This window comes from Camelina sativa, chromosome 3 (genome assembly GCF_000633955.1).
Source record: "Camelina sativa cultivar DH55 chromosome 3, Cs, whole genome shotgun sequence".
In the NCBI taxonomy this organism is placed as follows: Eukaryota; Viridiplantae; Streptophyta; class Magnoliopsida; order Brassicales; family Brassicaceae; genus Camelina; species Camelina sativa.
Window position 1 is genome coordinate 18914179 of NC_025687.1, and position 7877 is coordinate 18922055.

General features: G+C 36.2%; 1 long non-coding RNA gene across 1 annotated transcript; it reads left to right on the forward strand.

Annotated features, from left to right (window-relative positions):
* On the forward strand, positions 3813-4454 carry LOC104777516. Its single transcript, XR_766301.1, has 2 exons — positions 3813-4037; positions 4235-4454. It is a non-coding gene; the product is annotated as an uncharacterized LOC104777516 (long non-coding RNA).

Genomic DNA, 7877 nt, shown 5'->3' on the forward strand with positions numbered 1-7877 from the left:
GTTTTGTGGAAAGTGTAGAGGTAGATCTAGCCAGGAGATACTTGATGGCATCAGACTTGTTTTCTTAAGGTCGTGTGGGCCCAACTCATGTGATACCGATAGCTTGATGGACTTTGTGGATAGAGAATTGGAGTGGTATGTTGCTTCGGATGACGATCCGAGAGCGCGCTTTAGGGTGACGACCCAAGAGCGGTTTTTTAAACTTCCTAGATACGGTAGTTGTGAGCTGCGGCTCGATAGTGAGCTAGTATTTCTCGAGGGTTGCGACCCGAGAGCGGGGGGAGTGAGTGTGAGTGAATTCGTGGATGCCTTAGCTTAAGGCAGGTAGTCTGAGAACAAGCCGGCATGATTCGTTGGTTGCGACCACGGACGGGGGAAGCACTGAGTTGTGAGCAAATAATGTCTAGGATGTGAGTATAGTGGCTAGAGGGAGACCTCGGGGTTCAGTCGGAGGTGTGTGGGCTGTTGTGACAGTTTCACGGGAAACCTTGGCAAACGATGTTCAGTCTGGTCGAAGGGCGTGCGGGCCGTGTTGACGGTGGCACAGAGGTCCTTGGCGGATGGATGGTGCTGCGGGATTCGAGGACAAATCCTTGTTGGTTGGGAAGAATTGTAACATCCGCAAACCGGAATCCCGGTTCGGGAGGTGCATCGGTCGATGCATGGTCAGTTTTGAGCGGACGAGTTAAGTTAAACGTTGCGTTTTGGGGTTAGAAAAACCCTGGAGACGAATATAAAAGGCTTTTGTCGTTTTGTGGCCGAGGTTTAGCCGCTTTGGAGAGAAAAGAAAGAGAGAAAGTGTTCTTGAGTGTTGTTGGTGAGATTCTTGGAGTTTGAGGCCATTCCTATATAGATCTGTAGCTGGGATCGTTGTAGAAATTTCCTAGGAGCTTTCTCTTCCTGTTTAAGTGTCATAATCGTCTGTGGCAAAGGTAAGTGCATGACCATGGCTTATCTAAGCTGGAGATTTCTCTGATCTGCTTGTGTGGCTTGTTAGAATGTTATTTGAGCTTTGTGAAGCTTTTTTTGTGGCTTGAGATTGGGTTTGATGGTTGTAGGAACGAAGATCTGGCGAGAAGTTTTGGGGGAAAAAGATGCTCGAGAAGTGCGTCGGTCAATGCACTTTGTATGTCAGTCGATGCAATGCGAGGACGACGCAGATTGACCTAGGATCATCAGTCGATGCAATTAGGAATTTTGCGCAATGTCGAGCATGCGTCGGTCGATGCAGTGCGCGTGTCGGTTGATGCAAGCTTGTGTCAGTCGATGCAGGGTTTGGTGTCGGTCGATGCAGAGTCCTGATTTGTTGTTGTTTGGTTATTGATTGTTGGTTGATGGTTAGAGATGTCTCTATTGCTTGTGTGTATAGCCGATTAGATGGGAGGATTGCGTGACTGAGTGTTTATAAAATATTCATGCATCTCAATTTGTGTTTGTGGTGCAGGTAAAGGCAAAGTGTGATCGTGGAATCCAGGCGATGAGGAGGAGGATGTTCTAGTGGCTTGATTGATTGTGGTCTAGCTATTGTTAGGTTGCTAGATTAAGTTGATAGAACATTGTGGAATGTTGGAAATTGTTATTGGCTTGATTGGTTATTGGATTATTTCACTGTTGGATTTTATTTAGTTATTGGTATTGTTTTGGTTATCCGCTGTTGATGATTGTTGTTAGGTTGCTAGTGGGTATGAGACCACTAGAGAGTTATTATTATTATTTTTAAAAAACGGGAAGGGTTGTTTCAATAAACCTTATATTTTCACGTTCAAAGCTTCCAAACCCCGAAACGCAATAAAACGAACCTTTTGATTTTAAGTTGGCCTGAAGAGAAGATGGTGGTGTCGACTAATACCACTTAGTGTCAGTCGATATTTACCCTCAAAATATAATTTTTGAACCGTGGGTGTTACAATTTCAAAGCCGCGCTGACGTTATGATAAAAGAAACATCTGCTTGTGGCATCGAATTTTCGAGAAAAAAACTTAAGAACATATATTATTAGTGTTGTTATAGAGTTTATTTTTAATGAAAATTATATAAATATGGGAAGATGTTATATATGTTACAACATTGAAAACTCAAATATAAAGAGAATTTAGAAACAAAATATGGGCTCATCTACAATCTAATTTTAAACATGGACTTATCATATGTTAATTAATCTATACTAAATAATAGTAGGAGCTATAAGCTCCTAAGGCTGTCCACATAGGAATTAAAACATCGATTAGGAATTCGACATGTCATTAATTAACATTTTTTAAAATTTCCTAAATTTTATATATTCAGATTTTCTTAAACGACCAATCAAAATTATAAATCTATTTAATATTTTTGATATTATGTAAAATTTCTATATTAAAATACTTATAAATAAGTGTATGTACAACGTCTCACATCGGCTAGAAAAGTTTTAGACATTAGCTGAGAACCATTATAAATAAGATCAATATGCTTCCAACTACGAATGAACAGGAAGCTTGATTTAACAAGCGTCCAAATTTAAAGATTTAAAAATTTAAAAATATTTTAATATTACAATTACAAACTTTTAAAAGGTTCAAAAATATTATAGTTTTAAATATTACAGTTATAAACGTTTAAAAGGTTCAAAAATATTATAAATATTAAAACTCTATATAATATTTAAAATATTATAAATATCTCCATAGAAAGTTTAAAAATATTATAAAATTTTCAATGCGTATGGATCTATAACCGAGTAAGTATACAAGTGAAAGAATAATTGAGTTCATGTGTTGACTATGTTGATCCATGAATTGCACAAATTTTACGAAAAAGAGACAATAATTTTGGTTTTGGAGTTTGATGGGTTACTAAGTTTTGTGGTAGTTTAAAAAAATAAAATTGAAATGATTATTCAGTGGAAGAATGTGAAATAGCTGAGGAGGAAGAGGAAGAAGAAGAGTATAACGAATAACCGGACGAAAAATATAATGATGACAATTATCACGAAAATTTGACGATGAAAATGATGAGGTGAAAATGAAGGGTTTCATTCATTGTGCCATCACAATTACTTTAATTTATGTAATTTATTTTTGGCAAACTCAATCTCGAGGTAACTGTATATGTTTCTTGAAACCTAGAGCTGAAAATCATTATTGACGTAGTAAAATATGTGTTATCTGAATCCTTTTTTCAAAAGCAGAAAAAAAAAATCTGTTATCCGCAAACCATAGTCCACCACCATTACCATACCATCAAGGCATTAACGACCCATTTCAATATTGGCTTATCCAATGTTTGTTAAAGCCCACCTCACTATCAAACGATGTGAATGAGGACAGCCTATGTTCTGTGTTTGATCAAAGTTCCTTTTGGGTTATAGGTATTTTTAATTATTCCAAAGCTTTGAGGGCTATAAATCGACGGCCAAAAAAAAAAAGAAAAAAAGAGGGGTTATAAGTTAGAAAGCGTTTTTGCCCAACATATACCATATATATAATAACTAACTAAGAAAATAGCACACTAAAAATTAATTGAGTAATCATCAATAACAGAGGGACAGCAGTGAAGAAGAGATGCGAACATGATAAATTAGAAAATAGCAAATTACATCAGAAAAGTGAGTAACTATTTGGCCAATTGTAAAAACTCTAGTTCTGGGCATTTGGTCAGAACCGAGAGAATCAAATCGATTAAACCGAGATTTTTGTTTCTCGACAGAAGAGAATCAGACCAAACCGATTAGCAAAATTAAGTTAGTAATTTGGTTAATGGTTTGGAGCGAGGCATAACCGATCAGTTTTAATTAAACCGAATAATATATACCTAATTTATTAACCCTAAACTTAATCATTTTTCGTTTCTTCTTTTGACTTTCCACCTCTTTCTCTCTGGCGATAGGCGATTACAAACTCGTTTACAAAACCAAAAATATCTCTCAATCTCTCATCAAATCATTATCATCACCTCTCTTCTCCATCCTCGTTATCTGCAAATCCTCTCTCTCTCTCAAACGTGGTGTACAGACCGACCTTTTGACTGTCCAAACCCTAGTCGCGAGTTTCAAATGGGTAATATCTGCTTCTTTTGCATTAGTTTGTGTAATACTGTAATATTTTGTAAAGGTTTTATTTGTTTTGTAAGCTCATCAAAGAGAAATCGAATTGAGAACGAAAATCTGACCAATTTTGAGAAATTTATTTTCCATAAATCTTTAAATTTCATAGATTTTCATTGATATTGAATTTTTTTTTTCTTATTTTTTTAGTTCAGATGAAAGATTTCGTGTTGGTATGTGATAGATCTTGTCTGTTGTAGATGTTTTTCCTTTCTCCGTTGAAAGGAGAGGTCGTCGTCGCCGTTGGATGTCTCTGTCGCTGATTTGTCACCCTCAACTGTGAAAACCCTTATTATTAATGAATTAAGCTTTGTAAATTTACGAATTATACAATTTATTAATGGGCTTAGGCCTTTTTTTTGGTCCTTTATCTTCTTTTTTTTTTGGTAATTCGGTTCAATAAATCGAAATAGAAAAAATATTCGGTTTAGTTTGAAATTAATTTAAAACTCAATAACCGACCCAAAAACCCGATTACCGAATAACTCAAACCAAACTTTTATTCAGCAGAGTTTTTAGATAACCAAATTTTAAAAAAAAAATTGAATAAACCAAACCGAATAACCCAATTAAACCGAATGTCAGAGCTTAAAAAATCAGATGGGGCAAGAGCAAAGGAGATGCATACATGAGAAGAAAGAAGGTGTGGTAACGATATGGCAAAATTGTTATTATCCTGTTGAATTAATTTCATAAAAATAACTGATTAAATTTTACACTAGTTATAAAAAAACAAAATTTATTCTTTACATAACGTAATTTGAATTTTTAAATTCAGATAAGAATTACTAAAGATTGTAAATAATGTGTTTTACAATATTAAAATGAGATAAGGGCCAGTGAGATACTATAAAATGAAACATTCTTTTTATAAAATAGTGGTAGTAGTGATGGTATGGTGGTATTGTTGGTGGTGGTAGTTACAATGATCGTAGGGGTTGCGATGATGGTTACAATGATCATGGTGGTTGCGCTAGTAGGGGTGGTTGTGACGATGTGGTGATCTTTATGGTGGTGGGTTATTGTGATCGTTATGGTTATGGTCAGGGCCGGCACAATAGATTTTCATGCCTACAGCAAATTTTTTTTTTGAACCCTCTAAACACAAAAGTAAAATGAAAACACCATAATGAATCAAGTGAGGTTCGAACTAGAAACATTTAAGCCTTCCTAACTGATAACGTCATTATTTTACCCATATTAGCTATAGTTTTCATATGCATTTAAGACTAGTTTGATGAGATTTGATGTATAAAAGGTTTATTATCAAGTATTTAAGGTTTCAATAAGGTTTTACAAGTTTTATATCAAAAAGGACCAAAAAACAATGAAAACACGTTTCAGGACAGATTCAGAGCTTTACAGTACGGGCCACTTTTGAAGACCTTCTAGAACTCCCATTTTCACGTGATTGGTGTCATTGGAAATCTGAAAGAGTCATCTTTCTCCTCGAAGTGGAATCAAGTCAATCCATTCATTCATCGGGAAGATATGCCTGATTTACCGAGAATGTGTTATAAACAGACGTGAAGAGAAGCATCCAATCGACCATCACTGCGGCCCAGTCCAAGCCTCCTACACGGTCTAGAAGCCTCTTTCGCCGCCCCTTGTACATCACATAAGAAGAGAAGACATTTCTACCCTTACAAACCCTAATCCAAGACAAAATCCTATAAATATTCTTAAAGACCTAGGGTTTCAAGGGTGCATCATCAATAGCTTGGGAGCAGCCCTAGCCACGACCAGAGAAGCAGCCGCAACCTCTCGTCCCTCTCGAAGCCTTTGAAGATCCACCATCTCTCTCATTCTACTCCTTCTTATTTCATACTTACATTGCTTTTGGGATCAAGTTACTTTTGTGACAAATAGAAAAGTTTCCTTTGAACCCCTTTTTTTATTTGATTTGATTTTGATGCTATACTTTATAATATCAATGTCGTTTCTTTGCATCATGAGCGAGTAGTTTTATTTGTTGGGTTTTATGGGGTGATTCAAGGGGAATTCATGGTTCGCTTCAATTAAGTTGTTACATCTTATTTTTGGTTTATATTAGAGTTCTTTTGGGACATCTTTATCTTAATGCATGTGCTTGGATTGATCACCAAGTGCTGATCTAGAGAACGGGAGCGCTAACCGCGTTATCCTACTTCTCTGAACTAGTGTTATACTGGTGTTATACTGAAACCTAGCGTCGTAACCTGCGTAAGTTGAGTTGCGGAGTTTGGTGAATGTATCGAACTTCTTTTACTAGCTGATTGACATGTGTCGTTGCCTGCGAAAGTTGAGTAACGGAGTATGAAGACTTTAGACTTTCATTCTATGATAATAGCTTGTTATTTCATTAGTGTTTCGTAGTTGAGAACCTAGATGAAACTGACTTTCTTTGTGGTGTGGTGAATGAATGATGTATGGAATGATGATGTATGGAATGAATAGAAATCAGGGTGTTTCAATTCCCCTTATGCAGTTGCAGTATAAGAGGTGTCAATCCTATCTGAGTGATTGTGAACAATTAAGATGTGCATATGAGTCTAAGTCAAGCCAATTGTAAAGATTGTTTGTCACTAACAATCCTAAAATGAGATATGAAATGCAGAAAGTAAAAACAACTAGAACAAGATACTAAATGCAAACAGAACAGACAAATTAAAGCTATAATGAAACTAGAACAGAGATAGACACTATGCTAATGAACTAATGCAAGACAAGTAATGAACAGGAAACTACGTGAATGCAATGGAAATGAAACAGGAATGAAACAAGACAATCACAAATCAAAAACACAAGTTCTGGGGATGAACTCGAGCAGCACTCGACCGAGTGTAGGTCGAGTACGTGGTCGAGCTAGACTTAAACGTGAAAACAGAGCAACACAAGAAAAACAGAGCAATGCTAAAACTAATCAAACAACAAGCAAGCAATGATATTTAGACTAAGATTTCAATAAACAAAGAAGGCCTTGAGGAGGGATTCATGGGCTGAGCTAATCATTGTGGTTATCTAACTTGGTCAACAAATCTCAAGCAAACTTTGAGCTGATCTCTAGACATACTATTCTAAGACATGTTTAATCCACTCTCATGGCAAGAAACAATCAAACCTATGCATTTCTAGACTTGTTCTCACAAAGAAAAGAATCTACACAAGCAGGCATTAAGCAATACATCTCAAACCAAACAAGACTTCTAATCTCTTAGCAAGCCTAATGGTAAGCTCTAGATCTAGCCTTATCTATGCTCCTTAGACATTGGTGTGATGTTAAGATGCTTGAAATCAAACCCTACCTTCTCAGATATAGGATCAGCATTAAGATCATCTAGCCTAGAAGAGATCTACAACAATCAAGCTTGACCAAATCAAACAAACCACAAGATCAACCCAGCCTAACCCATCCTCAAGGTCCTAAACAAACTACTCACAAGAACACATGGTGAAATATGTCAAAAACCCAGAAAATATTGAAACTTGCATCATTAGAAAGATGAAACAGAGATCTACAATATTGATGAAGAAATAAAACTCGAAATCTTAATATTTTGAAAGTTATGAAACAAACAAAATACAAGAATCTAGTCTTTCTTTCTTAAACAAGTACAAAATCTAAAATAAAAGAAAGTGCAAAAGGAATAAAATCTAAAAAAGGTAAAAACTAGGTTTTAGACTCTCTAAAAAGCTGGACTCTTTGGTGGCTGCAGGTACAAGGGCCTTATATAGGAGGTGAGGTGGAAGCCCTAAAAATACAAAAAGTCAAAGTAGTCAACGGCTCGGTCAACTCGACCAGTGCTCGGTCGAG